The 26,301-nt window shown below is 42.0% G+C and overlaps 1 pseudogene; it reads right to left on the bottom strand.

The window, feature by feature from the left end:
• LOC142743419 (derlin-2-like) overlaps positions 1-26,301 on the bottom strand; it is a 38,307-nt pseudogene that overhangs the window by 8,955 nt on the left and 3,051 nt on the right.

The following is a 26,301-nucleotide window of genomic DNA, read 5'->3' as shown; positions in this document are numbered from 1 at the left end:
GGAATTAATCTAGGGGTGTAGCGATTATTTTGACCACACAGGTATTTCATTAGAATTGAGCAGTGAAAATGAGAAATTACATTATTTTCCAATAAGGTGTAGCTTTAGGTCAAAATATTTCATTTTCTCCTCAAATAAAGGAGAAAAATCACCGTAACATTTGCAAAGCAACTTCTCCAGAGTATGGAAATACCCCATATGTGGTAATAAACCACTGTATGAATACACATCAGGACTCAGAAGGGAAGGAGCGCCATTTGGCGAGCTGGATTGGTTTTTCTGCACCATGTCGCTTTTGCAAATTCCTTGGGTACCAGTACAGTGGAAACTACCCAAAAGTGACTCCATTTGGCAAACTACACCCATTGAGGAATTCATCTAGGGGGGTAGTGAGCATTTTGACCCCACAGGTGTCTCATAGATTTTATTACAAATGGGCAGTGAAAATGAAAAATTACATTATAGTTGTAGCATTAGTTAAACATTTTTCATTTTCTCAACAAATAAAGGAAAAAAAGCACCGTAACATTTGTAAAGCATTCTCTCCAGAGTAGGGAAATACCCCACATGTGGTCATAAACTGCTATTTGGACACACAGCAAGGGTCTAAAGGGAAGGAGCGCCATTTAGTATTTGGAGTGGAGATTTTATAAGATTCGCTTTTTGACACCATGTTGCATTGAGCTATAGTATCAGTACAGTGGTACCCGCCGAAAAATTACCCCATTTTGGAAACTAGATCCCTCAAAGAATTGATCTAGTGGTGTAGTGAACATTTTGACCGCACAAGTGTTCTGCAAAAATGAGTAAACAATATATATTGCAGATTGAAAATGGCTGTTTTCAACAAATATGCCATTTCAGTGCCCAATGTGTTGTGTCCAGCTTGTACCACCGTAGACACACATACCATAAATTGTTAAGCGGGTTCTCCAGAATACCCCATATGTGGTCATAAATTGCCGTTTGGGCTCACTGCCAGGCTCAGTTGGACCACCATTTGGCTTTTGAAGCGCAGATATTGCTTGGTGTATAAGTGGTATTTCAGCTTATAATGTGGGGGCATATCTGAGCTGGGCGGAGTACATCAAGGGTATATATGTAAGCTGGGCGGAGTACATCAGGGTATATGTAATATGCGCGGGTACATCAGGCTATATGTAAGCTGTGAGCAGTACATCAGGGTATATGTAATATGTGCGGGTACATCAGGCTATATGTAAGCTGTGCGGAGTACATCAGGGTATATGTAAGCTGGGCGGAGTACATCAGGGTATATGTAAGGGTATGTTCACACACACTAATTACGTCCGTAATTGACGGACGTATTTCGGCCGCAAGTACCGGACCGAACGCAGTGCAGGGAGCCGGGCTCCTAGCATCATACTTATGTACGATGCTAGGAGTCCCTGCCTCGCTGCAGGACAACTGTCCCGTACTGTAATCATGTTTTCAGTACGGGAAAGTTGTCCTGCAGCGAGGCAGGGACTCCTAGCATCGTACATAAGTATGATGCTAGGAGCCCGGCTCCCTGCACTGCGTTCGGTCCGGTACTTGCGGCCGAAATACGTCCGTCAATTACGGACGTAATTAGTGTGTGTGCACATACCCTAATATGTGCGGGTACATCAGGCTATATGTAAGCTGTGCGGAGTACATCAGGATATATGTAATATGTGCGGGTACATCAGGGTATATGTAAGTTGGGCGGAGTACATCAGGGTATATGTAAGCTGGGCGGAGTACATCAGGGTATATGTAAGCTGGGCGGAGTGCATTAGGTCATAATAGGATGATGTAATAATGGGGAGAATGAATAATCCATGGATTGGTGTGGTCGCTTTGAACCAATCCTTTATACACAGGCCGGGTTTATTGGGTATTATACAAAATATCTGCGCTCGAGTGTTGCCTTATATTTGACTTCTTCACTAGCCCTATAAGCCGCACAAGGCCCTAAAGTTTGCTCATCTCCGCTGCATCTACGGGGTCCAACTGTGGGGTCCAGCAAATGACGATGTGGGATATTTAGTGAAATTCTACTGGACCGTAAAATGAGTCTGGGCCGTCATTTAGAATCATTTTGCATCATTGCGTTTTGAGAGTCATAACTCGTTATTTTTCCGTTGACGGAGCTGTGTGAGGGCGCGTTTTTTGTGGAACGAGCTGTAATTTTTATTGGTTCCATTTTGGGGTACATGCAATTTTTTTTTATCACTATTTATTCCATTTTTTGGGAGATGAGGGAACCAAAAAACAGCCATTCCAGTACGTTTATTTTTGTTTTGTTTTTTACAGTGTTCACCGTGCAGTATAAACAACATGCTAACTTTATTCTGCGGGGCGATACGATTACAGCGACACCAAATTTATATTGTTTTTTTACATTTCACTACGTTCCCACAATAATAATACTCTTTTCTAAAAAAAAATCATGTTTTAGTGTCGCCATTTTCTGAGAGCCGTAACTTTTTTATTTTTTCGTTGATATCGCTGTGGGAGGGCTTGTTTTATGCGTGGCGAATTGTAGTTTCTATTGGTACCACTAACATTTCATATTAGTGAGGCATACTCCAAATTTGTGTACCTGTGGCTGATTAGTGACATCAGCATTGCTGATTTATAATTCAGACCTTGCTCTTAACCCCTTCAGGACTGAGCCACTTTTGGACCAAATGACAGAGCCTCATTTTTTAAATCTGACGTGTGTTACTTTATGTGGTAAGAACTCGGGAATGCTTTTACCTATCCAAGCGATTCTGAGATTGTTTTCTCGTGACATATTGTACTTTATGTTTAGTGAAAAAATTTGGTCGATATATTCAATATTTTTGTGTGAAAAACACCAAAATTTAGTGAAAATTTGCAAAAAATTAGCATTTTCGAAATTCAAATGTATCTGCTTGTAAGACAGATAGTTATAGCACACAAAATAGTCACTAGCTAACATTTCCCACATGTCTACTTTAGATTGGCATCATTTTTTGAACATGATTTTATTTTTCTAGGACGTTACAAGGCTTATAAGTTAGCAGCAATTTCTCACATTTTCAAGAAAATTTCAAAAACCCATTTTTTTAGGGAACAGTTCAGTTGTCAAGTGGCTTTGAGGGCCTTATATATTAGAAACCCCCCCAAATCACCCCACTTTAAAAACTGCACCCCTCAAAGTATTCAAAACAGCATTCAGAAAGTTTTTTTTAACCCTTTAGGCGTTTCACAGGAATTAAAGCAAAGTAGCGGGGAAATTTACAAATTTCATTTTTTTTTGCAGAAATTCCATTTTAATCCATTTTTCCTGTAATACTGAAGGTTTTTACCGGAGAAGCACAACTGAATATTTATTGCCCTGATTCTGCAGTTTTTAGAAATATTCCACATGTGGCCCTAGTGCTCTACTGGACTGAAATACCGGCCTCAGAAGCAAAGGAGCACCTAGAGGATTTTAGGGCCTTCCTTTTCTTAGATTATATTTCAGGCACCATGTCAGGTTAGAACAGGTCTTGTGGTGCCGAAAGGAAAGGAAACACCCCAAAAAATACCCCATTTTGGAAACTACACGCCTTGAGGAATTCATCTAGGGGTGTAGTGAGCATTTTGACCCTACAGGTGTTTCATAGATTTCATTAGAATTGGGCAGTGAAAATGAAAAATTACATTATTTTCCAATACCATGTAGCTTTACCTCAAAATTTTTAATTTTTACAACAAATAAATGATAAAAAGCACCCCAAAATTTGTAAAGCAACTTCTCCAGAGTACAGAAATACCCAACATGTGGTCATAAACAGCTGTTTGGGGAAGCGGCAGGACTCAGAAGGGAAGGCACGCCATTTAGCTTTTGAAGTACAGATTTTGCTGGTTTGATTTCTCGGCACCATGTCGCATTTGTAAAGCTCCTAAGGTACCAGTACAGTGGAAACCCCCCAAAAGTGACTCCATTTAGGAAACTACACCCCTTGAGGAATTCAACTAGGGGTGTAGTGAGCATTTTGACCCCCAGGTGTTTCATAGATTTCATTAGAATTGGGCAGTAAACATGAAAAATTTCATTTTTTTCCACTAAGACGTAGCTTTAGGTAAAAATGTTTCATTTTCTATTCAAATAAAGGAGAAAAATCACCGTAACATTTGTAAAGCAACTTCTCCAGAGTACGGAAATACCCCATATGTGGTAATAAAGTACTGCATGAATACACATCAGGGCTCAGAAGGGAAGGAGCGCCATTTGGCTTTTGGAGAGCAGATTTTGCCGGATTGGTTTTTCTGCGCCATGTCGCTTTTGCAAAGCCCCTTAGGTAGCAGTACAGTGGAAACTACCCAAAAGTGACTCCATTTGGCAAACTACACCCATTGAGGAATTCATCTAGGGGGGTAGTGAGCATTTTGACCCCACAGGTGTCTCATAGATTTTATTACAAATGGGCAGTGAAAATGAAAAATTACATTATTTTCCAATAACACGTAGCATTAGTTCAAAATTTTTCATTTTCTCAACAAATAAAAGAGAAAAAGCACCCCAAAATTTGTAAAGCAACTTCTCCGGAGTACGGACATACCCCACATGTGGTCATAAACTGTTATTTGGACACACAGCAAGGCTCTGAAGGGAAGGAGCGCCATTTAGTATTTGGAGTGGAGATTTTACAAGATTCGTTTTTTGACACCATGTTGCATAGAGCTATAGTACCAGTACAGTGGTACCCCCCGAAAAATTACCCCATTTTGGAAACTAGATCCCTTAAAGAATTGATCTAGGGGTGTAGTGAGTATTTTGACCGCACAAGTGTTTTGCAAAAATGAGTAAACAATAGATGTTGCAGATTGAAAATTGCTGTTTTCCACAGATATGCAATTTCAGTGCCCAATGTGTTGTGCCCAGCTTGTACCACCGTAGACACACACACCCCATAAATTGTTAAGCGGGTTCTCCAGAATACAGTAATACCCCATATGTGGTCATAAATTGCGGTTTGGGCACACTGCCAGGCTCAGTTGGACCACCACTTTTGAAGCGCAGATATTGCTTGGTGTTTTACTGGTATTTCATCTTATAATGTGGGGGCATATATGAGCTGGGCGGAGTACATCAGGACATATGTAAACTTGGGCGGAGTACATCAGGGTATACGTAAGCTGGGTGGAGTACATCAGGACATATGTAAACTTGGGCGGAGTACATCAGGGTATATGTAAGCTGGGCAGAGTGCATCAGGGCATATGTAAGCTGGGCGGAGTATATCAGGGCATAATAGGATGATGTAATAATGGGGTGAATGAATAATCCATGGATTGGTGTGGTACGCTTTGAACCAATCCTTTATACACAGGCCGGGTTTATTGGGTATTATACTAAATATCTGCGCTCCAGTATTGTCTAATCTTTGACTTCTTCACTAGCCCTATAAGCAGCACAAGGCCCTAAAGTTTCCTCATCTCCGCTGCGTCTACGGGGTCCACCTGTGGGGTCCAGCAAATGACGATGTGGGGTATTTAGTGATTCTACTGGACCTAAAAAATGAGTCTGGGCCGTCATTTAGCATCATTGCGTTTTGAGAGTCATAACGTGTTATTTCTCCGTTGACTGAGCTGTGTGAGAGCGCGTTTTTTGTGGAACGAGCTGTAATTTTTATTGGTTCCATTTTGGGGTACATGCGATTTTATTTATTTTTTTATTACTATTTATTCAATTTTTTGGGAGATGAGGAAACCAAAAAACAGCAATTCTAGCACGTTTTTTTTTTTTTTACAGTGTTCACCGTGCAGTATAAACAACATGTTAACTTTATTCTGCGGGGCGATACGATTACAGCGACACCAAATTTATATCGTTTTTTTTACGTTTCACTACGTTCCCACAATAAAAATACTCTTTTCTAAAAAAAATCATGTTTTAGTGTCGCCATTTTCTGACAGCCATAACTTTTTTATTTTTTAGTTGATATCGCTGCAGGAACGGCTTGTTTTATGCATGACGAACTGTAGTTTACATTGGTACCATTTTGCGTTTCTTGCAACTTTTTGATCACTTTTTATTACATTTTTTTTGAGACAAGATGACCAAAAAATAAAATGCGGTCAGTTTTTTATTAAAATTTTTTACGGTGTTCACCGTGCGGTAAAAATAATGTGACATTTTTATAGATCAGGCCGTTCTGAACGCACTAATACCTATTATGTATAGGTTTTTTTCATGTTTTCATTTTTTTTCTAATAATAAAGGAGTTGATCAGGGAAACAGGGCAAGTGTTGTTTTTATTATTTATTTATTTTTCTTTCACATTTTTTACTTTTTCTTTTACACTGACCTGGGGACTTGAAGATCTAGTCTTCTGATCCCCGGTACGATGCACTGCACTACTTTAAATGGCTGCGATCGGCAGTAACAGCCATCGCAGCGGCATGTCAGCTGTGTATAACAGCTGACAGCCGCTGAAAAAGCACGCACAGCTCCTGTGCTCGCTTTATCTCCAGGGCGTGCGTGACTGTACGCCCGTGTGCGGGAAAGCACTTTTCTATTTGGACGTACAGTCACGCCCGTGTGCGGGAAGGTGTTAAAGATCCGGGAGGACAAAATTGTTCTAAAACTAGACCTATCCTTTATTCCTAAAGTGGCGACTTTTTTTCACAGAGATCAGGAAATAATTTTGCCTTTTATCCAGATCCAAAAGATCAGCAGGAACAAAGGTACAATTCCCTGGACGTTAGACCTGCTGTTCTCCATTACTTGGAAGTAACATCCCCCTAGAGACTAGATAAAAATGTATTTGCCCTTTTACGGCGGAAAAAATAAAGGAAAGAGAGCTTCAAAAAGCTCTCTAGTAAAATAGGTAAAGATTACCATTCAAGAAGCCTACAGTTCCCAAGGACTCTGTGCTCCCGTGGGAATAAAAGCTCATTCTACAAGAGCGGTCTCCTCCTCTTGGGCAGAGACAAGAGAAGCCTCTATGGACCAGATCTGCCACTTGGTCGAACTATCATACCTTTTGCAGACACTATAGATTGGACGTTCTGTCCGATATAGATCTTAGTTTTGGATGGAAAGTCCTCCAATCTGTAGTGCCGCCTTGAGCATTATAATTTGGTATTGCTCCTGTGGTGCTGTCATGACGGATGTACTGGAAAGTAGGAATTACACCTACCGGTAATTGTATTTCCAAGAGTCCATCATGACAGCACCCTTCCATCCAAATTAACATGTCGGTTATTATTCAAAAAGAAAAAAACAAAAAATATTTTCCAAAACATACCAGGCACTCTTTGGGATAAGAATAATTTTATATAAATTTTTATTAAATTCCATATAAAAATATATTTTAAAGATTTTTCATATATAAATATATCTCTTTCCTCTTTTATCCATAATACAAAGATTTTTTATAGGAAAAGAAAAGGGTTTGAGAAAACACATTTGTTTCAAACTAGATGTACATAATTTAAAAAAAAAAAAAAAAAAAGTCTCCTGGCCAGGATACCAACACAGACTTTTATAACATTACTGCCATTAATTTATCCCCCTCTAAACACAATGACATGTCATGATGAGATATCTAGGTAATAGGTGTTCTATACATAAGCCAAAATCAGACCCATATAAGAGAATTGCTATAAGAACCGGTTCTGAAGATTTTTTTATCCAGACACCATTGGTCTCCGTTCACACTTGCGCTTTTTTCTTTTTACTCCTTCTTTTCTAATTTTGGTCCGAAACCAACAGAAACAGTTCCTCTTGTGTGATAGCAATGCAATTGTATATAAGGAGTTAAATATTCATCTTTAAATCTTCCTATACTCGGGGGCAGCCGAGATTTCACCCAAAGGTGAGCAAATTTAAGCAATGGAGCACGCTCCTACATTCAAGAGTCGGAATCCTGCTATGCTGGTATCCACGTTAAATTTTTATTCAGACACCATTGGTCTCAGTTCACACTTGCAGTTTTTGCTTTTTCCTCCTTTTAAAATTTTGGTCCGAAACCAACAGGAGCAGTTCCTCTTATATAATAGCCATGCAAATATAGATAAAGAGTTGAATACTCATCTTTATGTTGATCTCGCAACTCAAGGTGGACTGAAAGTTCACTCTTTTTCATTATGTTCCTCCTCCTGGAGCAATTGTAGAGTTAAGGCAGATTTTAAAAAAATATATCAATCGCGTTTTTCACCCCTTCAATCTCATCATTGGCAGATCACAATTCCCACATGGAAGGTTCTCCTTATATCCACTCCATCCACGGTCAATCCTTATGTTGAATAGCTTGGATCTTCCTATACTCGGGGGCAGCCGAGGTTTCACCCAAGGTGAGCAAATTATAGCAATGGAACACACTCCTCATTGGAGAGTCGGTATCGTAATATGCTGGTATCCACGTTGGTTTTTTCTGGCAACACTGGAGACTGCAAGACGAGGCAAGGTTGACGTCACTACCTGCCAGGTGTAGACTAATTGATCAGCTGACATGTTTCATCCCGAACCAGGATTTCCTCAGAGCCATTTTGTGAGTTCAGTAAAGTCTGGCCTCTTTATAGTGCCAAATTTAAAGGGAACTGGACCCATATGTAAAAATATTACATTAAGTACTCATAGAATCCAATGATTCAAATCCAAAACGTCCAATTATACACATGTTTTGTCCATATTTATAGATTCCCCTCAGTATTTCATCATACATTTCTATCCGGGAATATACATATATATAAAATACCAAAACATATACACACAGTACATTGCAAGTAAATTCCCATTTTTTGGATTAAGAAAAATTCATTTATCCCTAACAAACCCATTAGTGATCAGCAGTGTCTATAATAAATAAAATATAACAGAAAATTATATAAATAATAAATAAGAAAATAAAATAAAAAAATAAATAAATAAAAATAAATAAAAAATCCAAAAAATTAAATAAATGATGAGAGATCCATGTTGCATTTCAGATGGTATAACACTAATTTGACGCTGCACCTGTCAACGGACTGTCCATAAAGCATTAAGCCCATAAAGTACCTATTTATTACAGTAATATGATAGTGTCCCGCTAATTTTTATCTGCCGAAAATCAGGCAAGGCATCCTCTGTACCCGGGTGACAGGGAGTGGGTCCAACCCCGAGAATATTTCCGGAGGGACCGAGTCCCCATCACCCAGGGACAGAGAACATCCATAGGACCTATCCATTTATCCAGAGAAAAAAAGTATTTATAAAAGGAAAATTAGTTCGCTGGTTGGTGCGTGGAAAAATCACGGGACGCTGTTACACAGCCGGCCCTTAAGGATCCACGCAACCCCCACCCAAATGCCAAACCGACAAGATCACTTCCAAAACATAAAGGGATATAAAACAGGCTTTCCCAAATTAGGGCAAAAACGCTTCCGGAATCCAAGGATTTTAATGTCTGTCTCCGAAGGGCAGGGAGCGGGTCCACAACAGATAAAAATCTGTAGGGACCCAGTCCCCACCACTCGGAGGCAGAAAATCATAACAGTTAGTTCTTTATTCATCCCATAAGTCTATTCCCTCCTATTTTCAAGGAGTGAAAAGATATATTTACTTAGATTGGGTCGAATCAAACCATTTGAGAATAGGTCACAAGGTAATCAATCCATTGGAGGTATCCAAAAGACGGGCAATCATATTACACCACAAAGACGCAACCACCAATAAATAGAAGGGGATTATTAATTCCGCATGTCATAAGAACATATTAAATTTTATTTCATTGTTAAGACCTCTAGGGTTGAGGGTTCCCAATGTATAAATCCACATCGTTTCTTTCTGTAAAAGAATACGGTTACGATCCCCACCCCTGTTATGATTTTCTCATCATGACATGTCATTGTGTTTAGAGGGGGATAAATTAATGGCAGTAATGTTATAAAAGTCTGTGTTGGTATCCTGGCCAGGAGACTTTTTTTTTTTTTTTTTTTTTTTTTTAAATTATGTACATCTAGTTTGAAACAAATGTGTTTTCTCAAACCCTTTTCTTTTCCTATAAAAAATCTTTGTATTATGGATAAAAGAGGAAAGAGATATATTTATATATGAAAAATCTTTAAAATATATTTTTATATGGAATTTAATAAAAATTTATATAAAATTATTCTTATCCCAAAGAGTGCCTGGTATGTTTTGGAAAATATTTTTTGTTTTTTTCTTTTTGAATTGTTGCTCTCCGAAACGGCACCGTGCTATATATGGATTGCATATTTTGGGATTTCTATTAGGTATGGTTTATAACCATTTCTTGTGTTTAGCTCATGTCGGTTATTATCCCTATAAAATAAATTGGGTTGCATCCATCCTGGTGTAGTAATTGGAAAAACATTGACAAGTGGGTGGAGGGAGGGGCCTTTTTAACCTCTGTCTTCCTGTCCCTATAGAGGTCAATATGGCAACCTCCTGTGGTGCTATAATGTTGGACTCCTGGAAATACAATACTTTCTGCAACACAGAAGGTTTTACCAGAGCAACGCAACTCAATATTTACTGCCCAGATTCTTCAGTTTTTAGAAATATCCCACATGTGGCCCTAGTGTGCTAATGTACTGAAACACAGGCCCCACAAGAAAAGGAGCACCTAGAGGATTTTGGGGCCTTCTGTTTATTAGAATATATTTTAGGCACCGTGTCAGGTTTGAAGAGGTCTTGTGGAGCCAAAACAGTGGAAACCCACCCAAAAAGACACCATTTGGCAAACTACACCCCTCAAGGAATTTATCTGAATTTATAGAGGAATTAGACCTTAAAAATGAAAAGTGAAATTTTTTTTCCAATAAAAATTAGAATTTTTCCATTTTTACAAAGCATAAAGGCGAAAAAGCACCCCAACATTTGAAAAGCAATTTCTCCCGAATACGGAAATACCCCATATGTGGTGATAAATTGCTGTTTGGACACACGGCAAAACTCAGAAGGGAAGGGGCGCCATTTGGCTTTTGGAGCGGGAAGGTGTCGTGAATTTTTTTTTTTCTTTATTTTTATTTACTTTTAATATTATATTTACTTAATTTTTTCACATGATTTTTTTTTTTTATTTACACCTTTTTTATTTTTCTGGAGGCTGCCATTTTTTATTTAATCTGTGTATGTGTCTCTTCATGACACATACACAGATGTATTATGGCAGCTACAGGGCATAGGAAATAGGAACAGCTCCTGTTGCTATCTCCTAAACTTCAGCCGTCTAACTCTATACTACACATGCTCTGTGGCATGCGCAGTTCAGAGCGACCCAGCATAGAAGCTTGTTTGTAGAGGGAAAGCCGGCGTCATTTTGGTGAAGACCGGTCGCACTGCAGGTAAGGTATGTGTGTGTGCATGAGGGGGTGTTTTGCATGTTTGGGGGGGTTTGTGCGGGGGGGGGGGGATTCGCGTGGTGTGGCTGCATGTTTGGGGTGGTACGTGTGGCTTTGGGGGGGGGGGGGGATGGTTTTCGCTGTGATTTTTTTTTTTTGAGCGTGTGCATGTGCGCGCGTGTGTGTGTGTGTGTGTGTACATGTGTTTGTGGTGGTTGTTTATTTTTTTGGGAGCGGCTGCATGTGTGGGGGAGGTTTGTGAGGGGGAGCTCCATGATGCGCCAGAATTATTAATAACTCTTAATAATTCTGCTTCATCTCTAGTTCCCGTCCCAGTTCATTGACCGTAGGGGAGGAGACAAATGCTGCTGTAGGTGAGGATAAGTATTTTTATTTTTCATACTACTAACTTCAATTTTTTTTGTTTTGCAGGTTCCGCTTGACCTATTAGACTACGTGGTAGATTAGTTGGACTACTGTGATGATTGTTTTTTTAATAAATAAAATGGATAAACGTGGGTTCTGTGGGGGAGTTTTTATTTCGATAAAAGAACACAGACATAAGAAAATATTTTTTTAATACTTTATTAGTGCCTTAGTAATGGCCGTTGCCTGTTTTTTGGAAACTGTGGTCAATCAGTCCACAGATTAGTGTAAAAGCTGTAGTCAGCCAGTCCACAGTTGCAGCAGTTATTTTTGCAAAAGTGACAAGAAGTGCAGAACCCTAGCTTGCTGCGCTATTGTCTCTTGTAAAATCACGGACACCCCGACGGAAAGCATTAGTCAATGGGTTCCGTCGGCCATTGGTGGTATCCGTCATGCAACGGAACCTTTGCCTCCGTCATTCCCTTGTTCTGCTCCTCTAACGGAGCAGAACAAAGGCACACCGACGCAGGTGTGAACCAAGCCTAGCTCCGTTTGTCAGAAACCTGATAGTAAACCTCAGATTTTTTTTTTTCAGTTTCTGGATATATTGTCACTTAGTTAGGGCTAGTCCACATGGAGTATTTTGGTGCTGTTTTTGACGTGGAAACCGCGACGAAAAAAGCGCCAAAAAAACGCTCGAAATTGCCTCCCATTGATTTCAATGGGGGGCGGAGGCGTTTTTTCCCCACGAGCGGTAAAAAAAAAAACACTCGCGGGAAAAGGAAGCGACATTCTCTTTCTTCGGGTGTTTCCGTCTCTGACCTCCCATTGACATGGGAGGCAGAGATCACGTGTTTCGCTGAGGTTTTTGCCCGCGGCGCTAAATGGCCGCAGTCGGAAAACGCAGCAAATGCTCTGCCGGCAGGTCAATTCCTAACAGAATTTTGAGGCAGATTTTTCCGCCAGCAAAAAACTTTGTGTTATAGATTCAACATGCTAAGGGCTTATTCAGACGAACGTTATATACGTCCGTGTAACACGCGTGATTTTCACGCGCGTCGCACGGACCTATATTAGTCTATGGGGCCGTGCAGACGTGCCTGATTTTTACGCAACGTTGGTCCGCTGCGTAAAAGTCACGACATGTTCGTTCTTTGAGCGTTTTTCGCGCATCACGTACCCATTGAAGTCAATGGGTGCGTGAAAACCACGCATGCCACACGGAAGCACTTCCGTGCGAACAGCGTGATTCGCGCAACAGCTGTGAAAAGGATGAATGAAAACAGAAAAGCACCACGTGCTTTTCTGTTTACAAACATCCAAACGGAGTGTCATAATGATGGCGGCTGCGTGAAAAGCACGCAGCCGCGCATCATATGCAGAGGCCACACGGAGCTGTTAAGTGCATTTTGCGCACGCAAAACGGTGCGTTTTTTGAATCCAGCCTAAGTTATAATTTCAAAAAATAATAAAAATCGGCAGAAAGATTGTCATGGAATGCCTAATCAGATACATACCATGCCATGTTCATGAGGCCTAAGGCTGGTTTCACACAGTGGTAATACAGCTACATTTTACCATCCATATTATGTAGACAATACCTGAACCCCAAGCGGTTCTACTGAACCAAGTTTAAATCACCATAGGGTTCTATGGTAATTAACATTTTCTGATTTACTAATATATGAATTTTTACGTTTTGGGTAGAAATCCTAAGTGTCTGTAACTTTTTTCAAAGTAATAGGAAAAAAAGGATACTGTAATGATGAGTCCTCCAAAGAGAAACATGAATACAAAATCCGCTGTGCGCCCCCTAAAGGAGGTTTCTTCTAACATTTTACAATATCTGTACCTGGATAGAAGAAATATCTGTAAAGGAAACTAACAAGATAACAAAACCAAAATAACAAAGCTTCAGTGTCTTTTATATGCATCGGTGTATATTTAAGGTGTCATTATATAGAGGGTAAGAAGCCTTACTAGTATGTGAGGATACGTAAAAACCATATTGAAAAGGAAACTGAAGCCCAGACGTCCAAAGTACAGAAAATTGGTTACTAGTCTCCAAATCTGTGAAAATAAAACACATTACAGTATAAGTGCGATCATCAAAGGTCAAAACGAACTCGGGTAGGTAGACATCAAGTTTTCTTGCTGAATATGCACCAAAAAACATTTGTCAAAATTATTGAGAAGCCGTGGTTCAGTGCTGCGGAGCAAAATAAGGGCAAAAATATATGTACAACTGATATCTCTGTAAAACATTGCGGAATATGCTGGTACTATATAAGTGGGAAATTAATGACTTCATAGCAAACAGCAGGGCCAGATATTTATTAACCTCTTGGCACTGCAGCCAGTTTTGACCTTGTGGACAGAGCCCCAATTTTCAAATCTGACGTGTCACTTTATGTAGTAATAACTTTGGAATGCATTTATTACCCAAGTGATTCCGAGATTGTTATTTTGTGACACATTGTACTTTGTTAGGCCCCATGCACCGTGATTTTCATCTGTAATTACGGTTGAAATTGCGGACCCATTAGTTTCTATTGGCCACGGACATCTTTCCGTATATTTACGGATGTGTGTCCGCGCCGTAGAAATTATCCCCAGAATATAGAACATATCCTATTCTTGTCCGCAATTGCGGCACGCACTCGCCCATAGAAGTCTACTAGTCGTTTGCATTAGGCCTTAGTACTACAGTTTGTCGATTCATTTGTTGTTTATATGTGGAAAAAAAACTAACATTGAAAATCTTGAAAGATTTCCATTTTTCAAAATTCTCTGCTTGTAAGGCACACACAAAATAGACCACACAAAATAGTTACTAATTAATATTTACAATATAGCTACTTTGTGATATTTTTTGAACATCCTTTAATTTTTTTCTAGGACATTAGGAAGCAGTCAGTCTTCACATTTTCAAGACAACAGGTTTTAGACAACAGAAAATAGGAAAAAAATTCATATTTTACTTCTTTTACAAAGAAAAAACTATTGGTTAAAAAAAATAATTTGTTCAGTTTCACCACATTCTGAGAGCCATAAATTATATTTTTCCATCGTTTGAGCGGTGTGAGGGCTTATTTTTTGCAGGACGAGCTGTAGTTTTTATTAGCACCATTTTTTGGTACATACGATTTTTTTATCACTTTTTATTTCATTCTTTTTAGCGCTATGGTGACCAAAAGACAACGATTCTGGGGTTTTAAATTATTGTTTTTTTTTACACCGTTCACTGTCTGAGACAAATAATGCTATATTGTAATAGTTTTGGACTTTTACGGACCGCGGGTCCCCTGACTGCCGACTATTGGTCTCTCTGTCGTGACTGACCAATCATAGAACACTGGTGACCATTTTACATTATGATCCCGCTCTGCACCCTCATTGCAGTTGTTGGGAGTGAGCAGAGCGGTTGTGTTCTAGAGAGCTGTGTGTTACAGAGCTGCATTTATCTAATACTACTACCCCCATCCTCCATTTACCCCCTGATCACTGATCACTGTTCAAAACCCCTAATAATATAACTTTTCTTTATGTTCTGATCAGTGACTTAAAAAAAAAATATGAGTTTAGTTAGGTAGCTTTTGCAAGTGACACAAACTCGTCTTCTGCACCCCCTGGCTTATCAGTGACATTGCTATAACTGATCGCCTAATACAAGCCTTGCTCTAGGTTTTTTCCGAGCATTTGTTTTTTTTCTTTTGTTCTTTAAAAAAAAAAAATAACTACAAAAAAAATTTATAAAATATAAAACTCCCAAAAATATATATAGGAGTTTAGTTATGTAGGTTTTGCTAGTGACGCATACTTCCTAGCACATTGCAATCCCTGATCTATAATCTAGATGCCAAGTTGTTTTTTTGGAGCATTTCATATTAGTGAGGCATACTCCAAATTTGTGTCCCTGTGGCTGATTAGTGACATCACCATCGCTGATTTATAATTCAGACCTTGCTCTTAATTTTACTACTACTACTAAATAAAATAAAAACAGTTTTTGCTGGTTACACATTCTACATGCTACATGTGTTGAAGTATAACATTCACACAACATACCTATCCAGGGGCGGATTAAGGGTACCATGGGCCCCGGGCACTTTTTCTGGGACCCCCCCCCCCCACGCGAACTCCGAAGACGCTGTACCGTATATATTTGCAGATTTCTGTTTAGGCGGCCACAGACCTGGCACGGTTTTAATTTAGCTGTAAAAGCAGAATGAGCCATATAGAAGAAAGAAAGCAGAATACTTTGAGACACTGAAGTGGTCAGGAGCTTTATAACTTTTTTATTTTTACATCAAAGGAGTGGTGTGTGAAGGATTATTTTTTTGCGGGAGGAGTTATAGTTTTTTATTGGCACCATGTAAAGTACCATATAATGGGTGAATTGGAAAAAACTGAGATTCCTCCATGGTTTTTTGGATTTAGTTTTTACTGTATATATTTACCTTCTCTTAAGGTAAAAGTAGATTTAACATATACTTTTAACTTAAGAGAAGGTAAATATATACAGACCCAGAACCAAGCTCAGCACATATATACAGCCCCAGAACCAAGCTCAGTACATATATACAACACCAGAACCAAGCTCAGTACATAAATACAGCACCAGAACAAAGCTCAGTACCTATATACAGCACTAGAACCAAGCTCATTACATATATACAATGCCAGAACAAAGCTCAGTACATATGTATAACTCCAGAACCAAGCTCAGTATTTATATATATATACAGCACCAGAACAAAGCTCAGTACACACACACACTCTCTCTCTCTCTCAAGCTCAGTACATATATACAGCACCAGAACAAATACAGTTCAGTACAGAGATAATTTGCAAATTCAGTTAAAACCCCTGCCATATAAATGTGTACATCATAAAACGACAGCTCCCAGTATAGCCTGAACAATGGTTAGGATATGCTGGGAGTTGCTGTTTAACAAAAAGAATGCTACCATCCGTCATCTTGCTGCAGATCATACAGTGACTACACTACTGATCAGTCACAGGTAGAATAAACATTTATATTGAGTGACTCACCGGTGACGCCTCAGATTCTTTTTCGTTCTTTTTCTCTTTTCTTCTCCATCCGGTCCAGACCTCTATGATGACTTCTCACACACTGTACCCCTGAATATAATAGTACTATACACTGTACTACTGAATATAATAGTACTATACACTGCACTCCTGAATATAATATTACTATACACTACGTTCCTGAATATAATAGCACTATACACTGTGCTCCTGAATATAATAGCACTATACACTGCTCTCCTGAATATAATAGTACTATACACTGTGCCCCTGAATATGTGTGTATAGGAGGCAGCATATCTATAGCACTACGACCCTACAAACTATGGATAGGATTAGATACAGTGGCTCAGCACAGTATCACACATGATAGGGATTAGATACAGTAGCTCAACAGACAGTATCACAGGATAGGATTAGATATAGGGACCGGCTCGCTGACATTGTGGTTCCAGCGCTGGACCCAGAAAAGGTAAGTATAAGAATTGTTTTGCTTTTTTATGTGTTACTAATTATTTTTGTGTGTTTGTGTTATTTTACAGGTTCGGTTGTTGGACTACGTTGGATTCGAGGACTACTTCAATGACAGCGTTTTTTTATTCTCAATAAAATGGTTAATGAGGGTTGTGTTTGTTTTTTTATTTCAGTTAGCAGAGAGGCTAACACTAACCCCCATTACCCCGGTACCCACCGCCACCAGTGGTACTGGGAAGAGCCGGGTACGAATCAGTACCCGACCATCTGTAGTGATGGTCAGGTACCGGGTCAGCCACAGGCTGGTAATATCAGCCTGGGAAAGGCCAAAAACAGTGACCCTTCACCCCTGGTAATGCTAGGCTACTGCTGTTGTATCTGGCGGGGTCCCCCCCCATTTTTCATAACCAGCCAGCAGCAGGTTAACATTACCAGGGGAAAAGGGCCACAGTTTTTGGCCTTTCCCAGCCTAATAATACCAGCTTGCGGCCGCCCCATTGCCCGACCATCACTACAGATGGTCAGGTACTGGATCGTACCCGGCTCTTCCCAGCACCCCTGGTGGCGGTGGGTAACGGGGTAATAATGGGGGTTAGTGTTAGCCTCTGTACCGTCTAACAGTAAGCCTCGCCTTAGTAATGGACGCTGTCAATCAGCCGGCATCCATTACTAAGGCGGTAGTAATAAAGTTTAAAAAACAAACAAAGACATAGAAAAAATATTTTATTGAAATAAAAAACACCCAGACAACCCTCATTAACCATTTTATTGATAATAAAAACGCCGTCATCGAAGTAGTCCTGGAATTCGACGTAGTCCAACGACCGAACCTGTAAGAAAACACACAAAAAACGATTAGTAACACGTGTGGTAGGCTTAAATACAGGGCCCATGTGTGATACTGTCTGTGGGACCCTGTATCTAAGCCTACCATGTGCTTATGTAAGATGCTTAGATAAAGGGGCCAACAGACAGGATCACACATGGGCCTTGTATCTAAGCCTACCATGTGATTGGCTTAGATACAGGGCCCAGCAGACAGTATCACACATGGGCCCTGTATTTAAGCCACAATCTGTGATCCTCTTCTCATGGGCCCTCTAAGCCTGCATGGGCCCTCTAGGCTTAAAGGGATTGTCCAGTCCCTAAACATTGATGGCCTATCCTCATGATAGGCCATCAATAGCTGATGGCTTGGGGTCCGTCTCCCGGGACCCCCCAATCACCTGTTTTGAAGGGGCCGCAACACTCGTACGAGAGCTGCTTCCCCTTCATTTCACTTACTCGCTCACACTGTGAATTGCCCACACGGATTCAGTGTGAGCAAGTGACCAGAATGAAGGTGAAGCACCAGCTCTCGTACGAGCGCTGCGTCCCCTTCAAAACAGGTGATTGGCGGGGGTCCTGGGAGTCGGACCCCAAGCCATCAGCTTCAAGCAGAAGAGGTATCAAACTTACCCTGCTCTTCAGCCGCGGCGGATGTCCTGACTCAGGATGGTGGTGACGTCATGCGCTGCGCACCGGAAACAGGAAGGTAAGTACTGTAGTTACTATAGTAACGGGCCGCGGCTCCCGTTACTATAGTAACGGGCCGCGGCTCCCGTTACTATAGTAACTTTTTTTATTGTGTAGTGCGTAGTGTAGTGTATAGCCACTGGTTGGGTGAGCGGTCCCGCTTCCCTCCGGTTTTCTGAACCGGCTGTAATTTTAACAGCCGGTAAGGGAGAAGTGGGGCGAACTGGGCCCCCTTCAAGCCTCGGGCCCCGGGCACTTGCCCATATTGCCCTCATTGTAATCCGCCCCTGTACCTATCTGATAATGAGCATAATGGCCCTTAGAGTATTTACGGCTGAGGAGGCATATACCATTATAGCTTCGGACAGCGAGTCAGAAAGTGACATAGAAACCCTCTTATACCTCTCCTCTTCCTCCTCATCAAGTGAGGATGAGGAACCGCCAAGACATTGCCCCCGGATGTCTGCTACACCAGCCCCCGAGAACAGTGACCGCATGTGGACCCCAATCCCCGCGAACTACGAGCCCCAGGTCCCTGGGTTTACGGCACTCCATGGATTCAATTTGAAACGGCAGGGTTACAGGAAATATACTTTTTTAAAGTTTATTTCACTGACGAATGTATTGACTTAAAGGGAATGTGTTGCTAGAAAATATATATATTTTTTTTTGGTTAAACAGTTATTATATACATGATTAGACATTGTTCTAATTTTTTAAATTTTTTCACAGGTCAGGAAATATTATAAATTAGATTCTAATTTATAACATTTCCCTGTGCTGGTCAATAGAGTGAGCAATTCCCAAAATTGCAGCATTGGCATGTGGTAAAGCAACCACATTGCTTTATGCTGCAAAATTTGAGAAGACACACTCGCTCTAGCATCCTCAAACAATCCCCCCTCCTTTATCCTGGCTGGTGCCAGGAGAAAGGAGGGGATTGAAAGTTCAAACCTCCTACACTGTGTGCCGCCATTTTTTTTTAACGACTACACAGTGTAGTAGGCTTACATACAGTGGTAATAACACACTAAAACACGAACATACACAAACATAACTTACCTGCTCCAGCCGCCTCCGCTCCTAGTGCTTGCTTCTAATCACATGTCCGGAAGCCGCAACCGGAAGTAGTCAACTTACTGTCCGGCTGCGGCTTCCGGTCCACAAGAAAATGGCGCCGGATGTTACTCGGCCGAAGACCTTCCATTTGGACTGTGTGGGAGCGGCGCATGCGCCGTTCCCACACAGACGGCGTACACTGTAGTGAATGGAACGGCTCCCGTTCGCATTCTCTATGGGGATGTATGTGCCGTATTCCATCTGTGCATGTGTCATTAATCGACACATACAGAGATAAAAATAAATGGCAGCCCCCATAGTGAAGAAAAAGTTAGAAAAAAAAAAGTAAAAACACAAACACACAAATAAATAAAATGTATTTTAATAAAACACTAAAAGCAAATTGCTATAAAAATTTTTTTTCCTCGACACCCTTCCTTTAATGGTGACCCAAACTAACCTGTATGCCCAACAGTTTATCACCCAGAATGCCTCATCTATTTACACCAAGCCCAACAGGTGGACCCCTGTAGACACCATGGAAATTAGGAAGTTCTGGGGTATTGTGCTCAGTATGGGGCTTCTGAAAAAGCCATCCATAAGAACATACTGGCGCACAGATATACTGTACCACACCCCCATGTACCGTATGGTGATGGCCAGGACTCGTTTTGAGATAACTCTCAGATTTTAGAATTACTGCGATAATGCACAGTGCCCTCCCCAAGGTGACCCCAGCTTTGACCGCCTATTTAAAATTAGACCCCTATTAGACCATTTCAGTGCCAAATTTGGTATACACCCCCGAGTAGTGCATTGCTGTTGATGAGTCCCTAGTGCATTTTAAAGGGAGGCTTCGATTCTGCCAGTACCTGCCGAATAAGAGGGCAAGGTATGGCGTGAAGATGTACAAGCTGTGCGAAAGTACATCAGGGTACACCTACAAATTTAAAATATACGAAGGGAAGGACACCACTATTCATCCCCCAGAATGCCCCCTCCCCCCTTCATGGGAGTTAACGGCAAGATAGTGTGGGATTTGGTGCATCCACTGCTGGACAAGTGCTACCACCTGGTGAAATCCTGTTCCATGTAAAACCCCCTAAAAAAACAAGGGGGCACGCCCTCCGTCTGGAGAAAAAAAGGTTCAACCTGCAGAGGCGACAAGCCTTCTTTACTGTGAGAACTGTGAATTTATGGAATAGTCTACCGCAGGAGCTGGTCACAGCAGGGACAGTAGATGGCTTTAAAAAAGGGTTAGATAACTTCCTAGAACAAAAAAGTATTGGCTCCTATGTGTAGAGGTTTTTCCCTTCCCTTTTCCCGTCCCTTGGTTGAACTTGATGGACATGTGTCTTTTTTCAGCCGTACTAATTATGTAACTATGTAACCTCTACCTTGATAATTACCATACCAGCGTACTACTTTTCAAAAGACTCGATTCCAGAAGTACAGTCAACCGGCACAGTTCACAAGAACCAGAGAAGCCTCCCTAGGTCGCTGCTCGGGCAAAAGCTCAGAAGAGGTGAGAGTAGGGCACAATGCAGCGACAAACTATTGTGTCAAGTATAAGAACAAGAGGGATGTCCATATATCGACAACAATACATGGCCATGGCCGCAACACCGTCCTTGTACGAGGTACCAGTACAGAGACCCTCAAACCCAATTGCATTCTTGACTGCAATAAATACATGGGAGGGGTTGATCTCTCAGATCAATTGCTGCAGCCATACAATGCCATGTGCAAATCAAAGGCGTGGTACAAGAAGCTGGCCTTGCACATCATGCAAATAGCATTGTATAATGCTTACGTGCTATTCAGATATTCAGGCCAGTGGGGAACTTTCCTGGAATTTCAAGAGGTGGTAATAAAGTCCCTTATATTTGGAGATCAGGAAGCGGAGGGCCCCAGTACTTCTGGAAGGGAGCCAACACGCATTGTGCCAGGGCAACATTTCCCCAGTGAAGTTCCCCAAACTGCCAAGAAGGGAAAGAGACAAAAACTTTGCAAGGTATGCTTTAAAAACGGCATAAGAAAAGATACCACCTATCAGTGCGACACGTGCCCAGAGAAGCCAGGACTGTGCATGAAGGAGTGTTTTAAAATATACCATACGTCGCTGAAATTCTGATCTTGTTGTTAAACAGCCTTTTATATTTACCCTGATGTACTTCGCACAGCTACAGTAATATTATGCCACATGCCCCTCTTTCCCTTCTTACCATTGCCGTGTGCTCAGGCCGTACCCGGAGAGACCAGCTGAACACAGCTACACATATATAATTCCTGCATCCCTCTGGCATTTCAGTGATGTTGCCATGACTAATTTATAATCCAGGACTTTCTCCCCAAAATTTTACCCAGACTTTCCAATAAAATTTCCTCTTAGCCCTGCCGTGTGCCTAGGCCGTACCCGGAAGGTTCAGCGGAACACAGTTGCACATATTTTAGTCCTGTATTCCTGTGGCTGATGAGTGACTTTCATCCAAACTTTATCCAAACGAGCAAGATTTTAAATTTTATCCAAAATGTATGCAAAGTTATACAGTTATATAAACTTTTCAGTATAAATTTTCTAACATTTTTATCCTAAAAACCATTCCAGCAAAATCTGTGATCAGAAGCCAAATGCTGCTACTTCCCTTCTGAGCCCCGTCATGTGCCCAGGCAGCAGATAATGGCCACATGTGGGGTATTGCCGTACTCAGGAGAACCTGCGTAACAATTTATGGTGGGAGTATCTCCGATAACACAAGCTGAATACAATATATTGGGCACTGAAATGGCATAAATGTGAAAAAAATTTAATTTTTCATCTTTGCATAAAATTCTGAAAAACTCCTGTGGGGTCAGAATGGTCACTACACCCCTAGATAAATTCCTTGAGGGTGTAGTTTCCAAAATGGGGTCACTCCTTGGGGGTTTCCACTGTACTGGTAACTTAGAGGCTCTGCAAACACGAACATGGCTGTCACGAAGGGTCTGTGGACCCACTGGGCCGTACCACCTTGGCGGTAAAGTAGCTGGCAAACAGGGCGCAGGTCAATGTCTATAGTTCGTATAGGTACCTGTGGCAGCTCGGACAGCAGTAAGGCAGGCTCGGCTGGGACTTGGCAGCAGGTAGACGTCAGGCGAGGTGAAGCAGGTCAGACGTGAAATACATCACGACACGACTTTGGCACAGCACAGTGCTCGACCAGGATAGTATAGAATGCAGGGAATAGGAACACACTTGGAGGCCATCACATAGACAAACTTGGGAAACATCAACAACGCTCAGGCATAGAAGCAGGGGGCTGGACCCCTCTTATAGTTTAGGGTAATCACGGGTTCAAAGTTCATCAAAAGGTCCGGTGTGCGCGCTGCCTCTTTAAGAGCGGGCAAGAGCGTGCACACGCACCCTTCGGGATTTGGCTGAGGAGTGGAAGCGATCGCTGGCGTCTGCTGAGGAGGAGGCTGCGGCAGTCAGGGGGGATTGGAGCTGACGGCCCACAGCCACGGACATTACAGTATCCCCCCTCTTACGCCCCCTCTTCTTGGGACCAGAGCGAGAGAGAAACTTCTTCAGAAGAGTAGGAGCATTGAGGTTCTCCTCTAGCTCCCAAGACCTCTCTTCAGGACCAAACCCCCTCCAATCCAACAAATAAAAAGCCTTTCCTCTCACTTTTTTGATGTCCAAGATCTCCTTAACCTCAAAGGTGTCTGAAGGACTGCTGGAGACAACCATAGGGTTAGGAGTTTTGGTATAGTGGTTCAGAACCACTGGCTTCAGGAGGGAGACGTGGAAGGAGTTGGGGATCTTGAGGGTAGGAGGCAGCAGAAGATTGTAGGCGACAGGGTTGATCTGCTATAGGATCTCGAAGGGTCCGAGGAACCTGGGAGCAAATTTGCATGATGGCACAATTAGTCGGATATTCCTGGAAGACAGCCAGACCCTTGTGCCAGGAAGAAACGGAGGAGGTTCTCTTTTCCTTGTGTCCGCCTTCCGTTTCATGCGGTCGACTGCCATTAGGATGGAGGATCGAGTCTGCTGCCAGATCTGCAGGAAGTCTCTAAAAGCGGAGTCAGCCACTGGTACCTCGGAAGTATCGGGCACCGGGACAGGAATTCGTGGGTGCTGGCCGTAGACAATGAAGAACGGTGTATTCCTTGTGGACTGGCTGGTGTGATTATTGTAGGAAAATTGAGCCCATGGGAGCAACTGCACCCATTCATCATGCTGCTTGGAGATGAAGTGACGTAGGTAGTTCTCCAAGATCTGATTGATCCTTTCGATCTGACTATTGGACTGAGTATGGTAGGCTGAGGAAAAGTACAACTTCACACCGAGGAGTCCGCAGAGGGCTCTCCAGAACTTCGAGGTAAACTGAACCCCTCGATCAGACACAATATGCTGCGGCAAGCTATGCAGGCGGAAGATGTGTTGGAGGAACAGCTTGGCCAGCTGAGGAGCAAAAGGAAGACCGGTCAGAGGAACAAAGTGGGCCATCTTCGAAAATTGATCCACCACCACCCAGACAGTACTGCATCCGGCAGAGAGAGGTAGGTCCGTAATAAAGTCCATAGCTATATGCTGCCAGGGAGCATTGGGTACAGGCAATGGCTGAAGCAGACCAACAGGTCTGGAATGAGCGGCCTTGTTGGGTGCACATACAGAACAGGAAGAAACAAAGTCCATAATGTCCTTGGGCAGCGTGGGCCACCAGAAATGACGAGAAATCAGATCCCGGGTCTTACGGACCCCCGTGTGACCTGCCAGTCAAGAGAAATGTCCCCGGCGGAGGATTCTTCCACGATCAGCCAGGCACACAAAAGTTCTCCCTGGAGGAATGTCCCCAACTTGCAGGGGATTGACAGAGACAATGCAAGACGGATCAATTATCCTCTGTGGAATCTCCATGGTGTCTTCCGTCTCTAAAGACCTGGACAAGGCATCGGCCCTCACATTCTTGTCGGCCAGACGATAATGGAGCTCAAACTGGAACCTGGTAAAGAACAGTGACCACCTGGCCTGACGAGGGTTCAGCCGTTGGGCCGTCTGGAGGTAGGTCAGATTCTTGTGGTCTGTAAAAATTAGGATCGGATGAGCTGCGCCATCTAGTAGATGTCTCCACTCTTCCAGAGCCAATTTGATGGCCAGTAACTCCCGATCCCCAATCGAGTAGTTGCGTTCAGCGGAAGAGAAGAGCTTAGAGAAATATCCACATACCCTTGACTTGCCCTGGGGACCACTCTGTAACAGGAATGCACCAGCACCGACAGAGGATGCGTCCACCTCCAACGAGAACTGTAGAGACATGTGGATAATGGAGGATAGAGGCTGATGTGAAGGCACTCTTCAGGCTATTGAATGCGGACTCTGCCTCAGGAGTCCACACCTTGGCGCTCATGCCCTTCTTAGTGAGGTTAGAGATAGGAGAAGTCAGTGAGGAGTTTGGAATAAACTGTCTGTAAAAATTGGCGAAGCAAAATTATCTTCATGCATTACAATGCACCATCTCATGCTGCAAAGAATACCTCTGTGTCATTGGCTGCTATGGGCATAAAAGGAGAGAAACTCATGGTGTGGCCCCCATGTTCCCTTGACCTCAACCCTATTGGAGCATCCTCAAGCAAAATATCTATGAGGGTGGGAGGCAGTTCACATCAAAACAGAAGCTCTGGGAGGTTATTCTGAGTGCATTTTGAGTTTTTTACTTCTAAAAAAAAAATCTGTTATCATTAGGAGATTTGTTCAATAAAATTTGCATTATACTCCAATGGTTGATGGCTTGAAGATTATACTGACTGTCATTTGCATCGACTATTTAGGAAAATCAGCGAAAAATAACATTTGCATAATAATTTGGAACGCGGTGTAGAGGCACAGGTTAACAGGGAACAAATTATCTGTGTTCCCTGCTGTCCTTATATACTGTACATAACCGTGATCTAATGTTAACAGCCTATTATATCACTGTTATCAGTGATCTGTATAGCCAGTCACGCAGATCGTGTCTTCTCTGCATCCCAACAAGCCCGCTCTGCATAGGGAATCCCTGTGACGTCATTCCAGGGAATCTCATGTCCACGCTGCACTATTTTTCGAGACGTAAATTGACCGGCGGTGCGAATTTTCAAAACTGCTTCATGTCAATTTATTCCGCTATTCCGCTTGCGAATTCTATCTCCCTAGTTCTGGATAAATACGCCGCAAAACCCACAGCATGAAAATGCCGCGATTTACGCAGCAAAACGTAAAAACCGCACCTTTATTTGCATTTTTTTGCTGAGAATGTCTTGCGGTTTCCTGCAGTTTTGCTGCGTATTTTCAGCAGCATGCAGACAAGCAAATAAGTGGATGAGATTTTTAATATCTCATCCACTTTGCTGCAACTGTAAATGCTGCGGAATTACCGCAGAATTCCGTTGCGGAAACTCCGCCGCGTTTACATACGAACCCGGCCTTAAAGTGCATACAAGTTACAACTACAATTATTTTGTTTTCCTTCAGGTTTCCATTTTAATGTTTCACTATAAGGCTGGGTTCACACGACC

Source organism: Rhinoderma darwinii, chromosome 1 (assembly GCF_050947455.1).
Source record: "Rhinoderma darwinii isolate aRhiDar2 chromosome 1, aRhiDar2.hap1, whole genome shotgun sequence".
NCBI lineage: Eukaryota > Metazoa > Chordata > Amphibia > Anura > Rhinodermatidae > Rhinoderma > Rhinoderma darwinii.
This window is presented reverse-complemented; position numbering and strand designations above follow the sequence as displayed.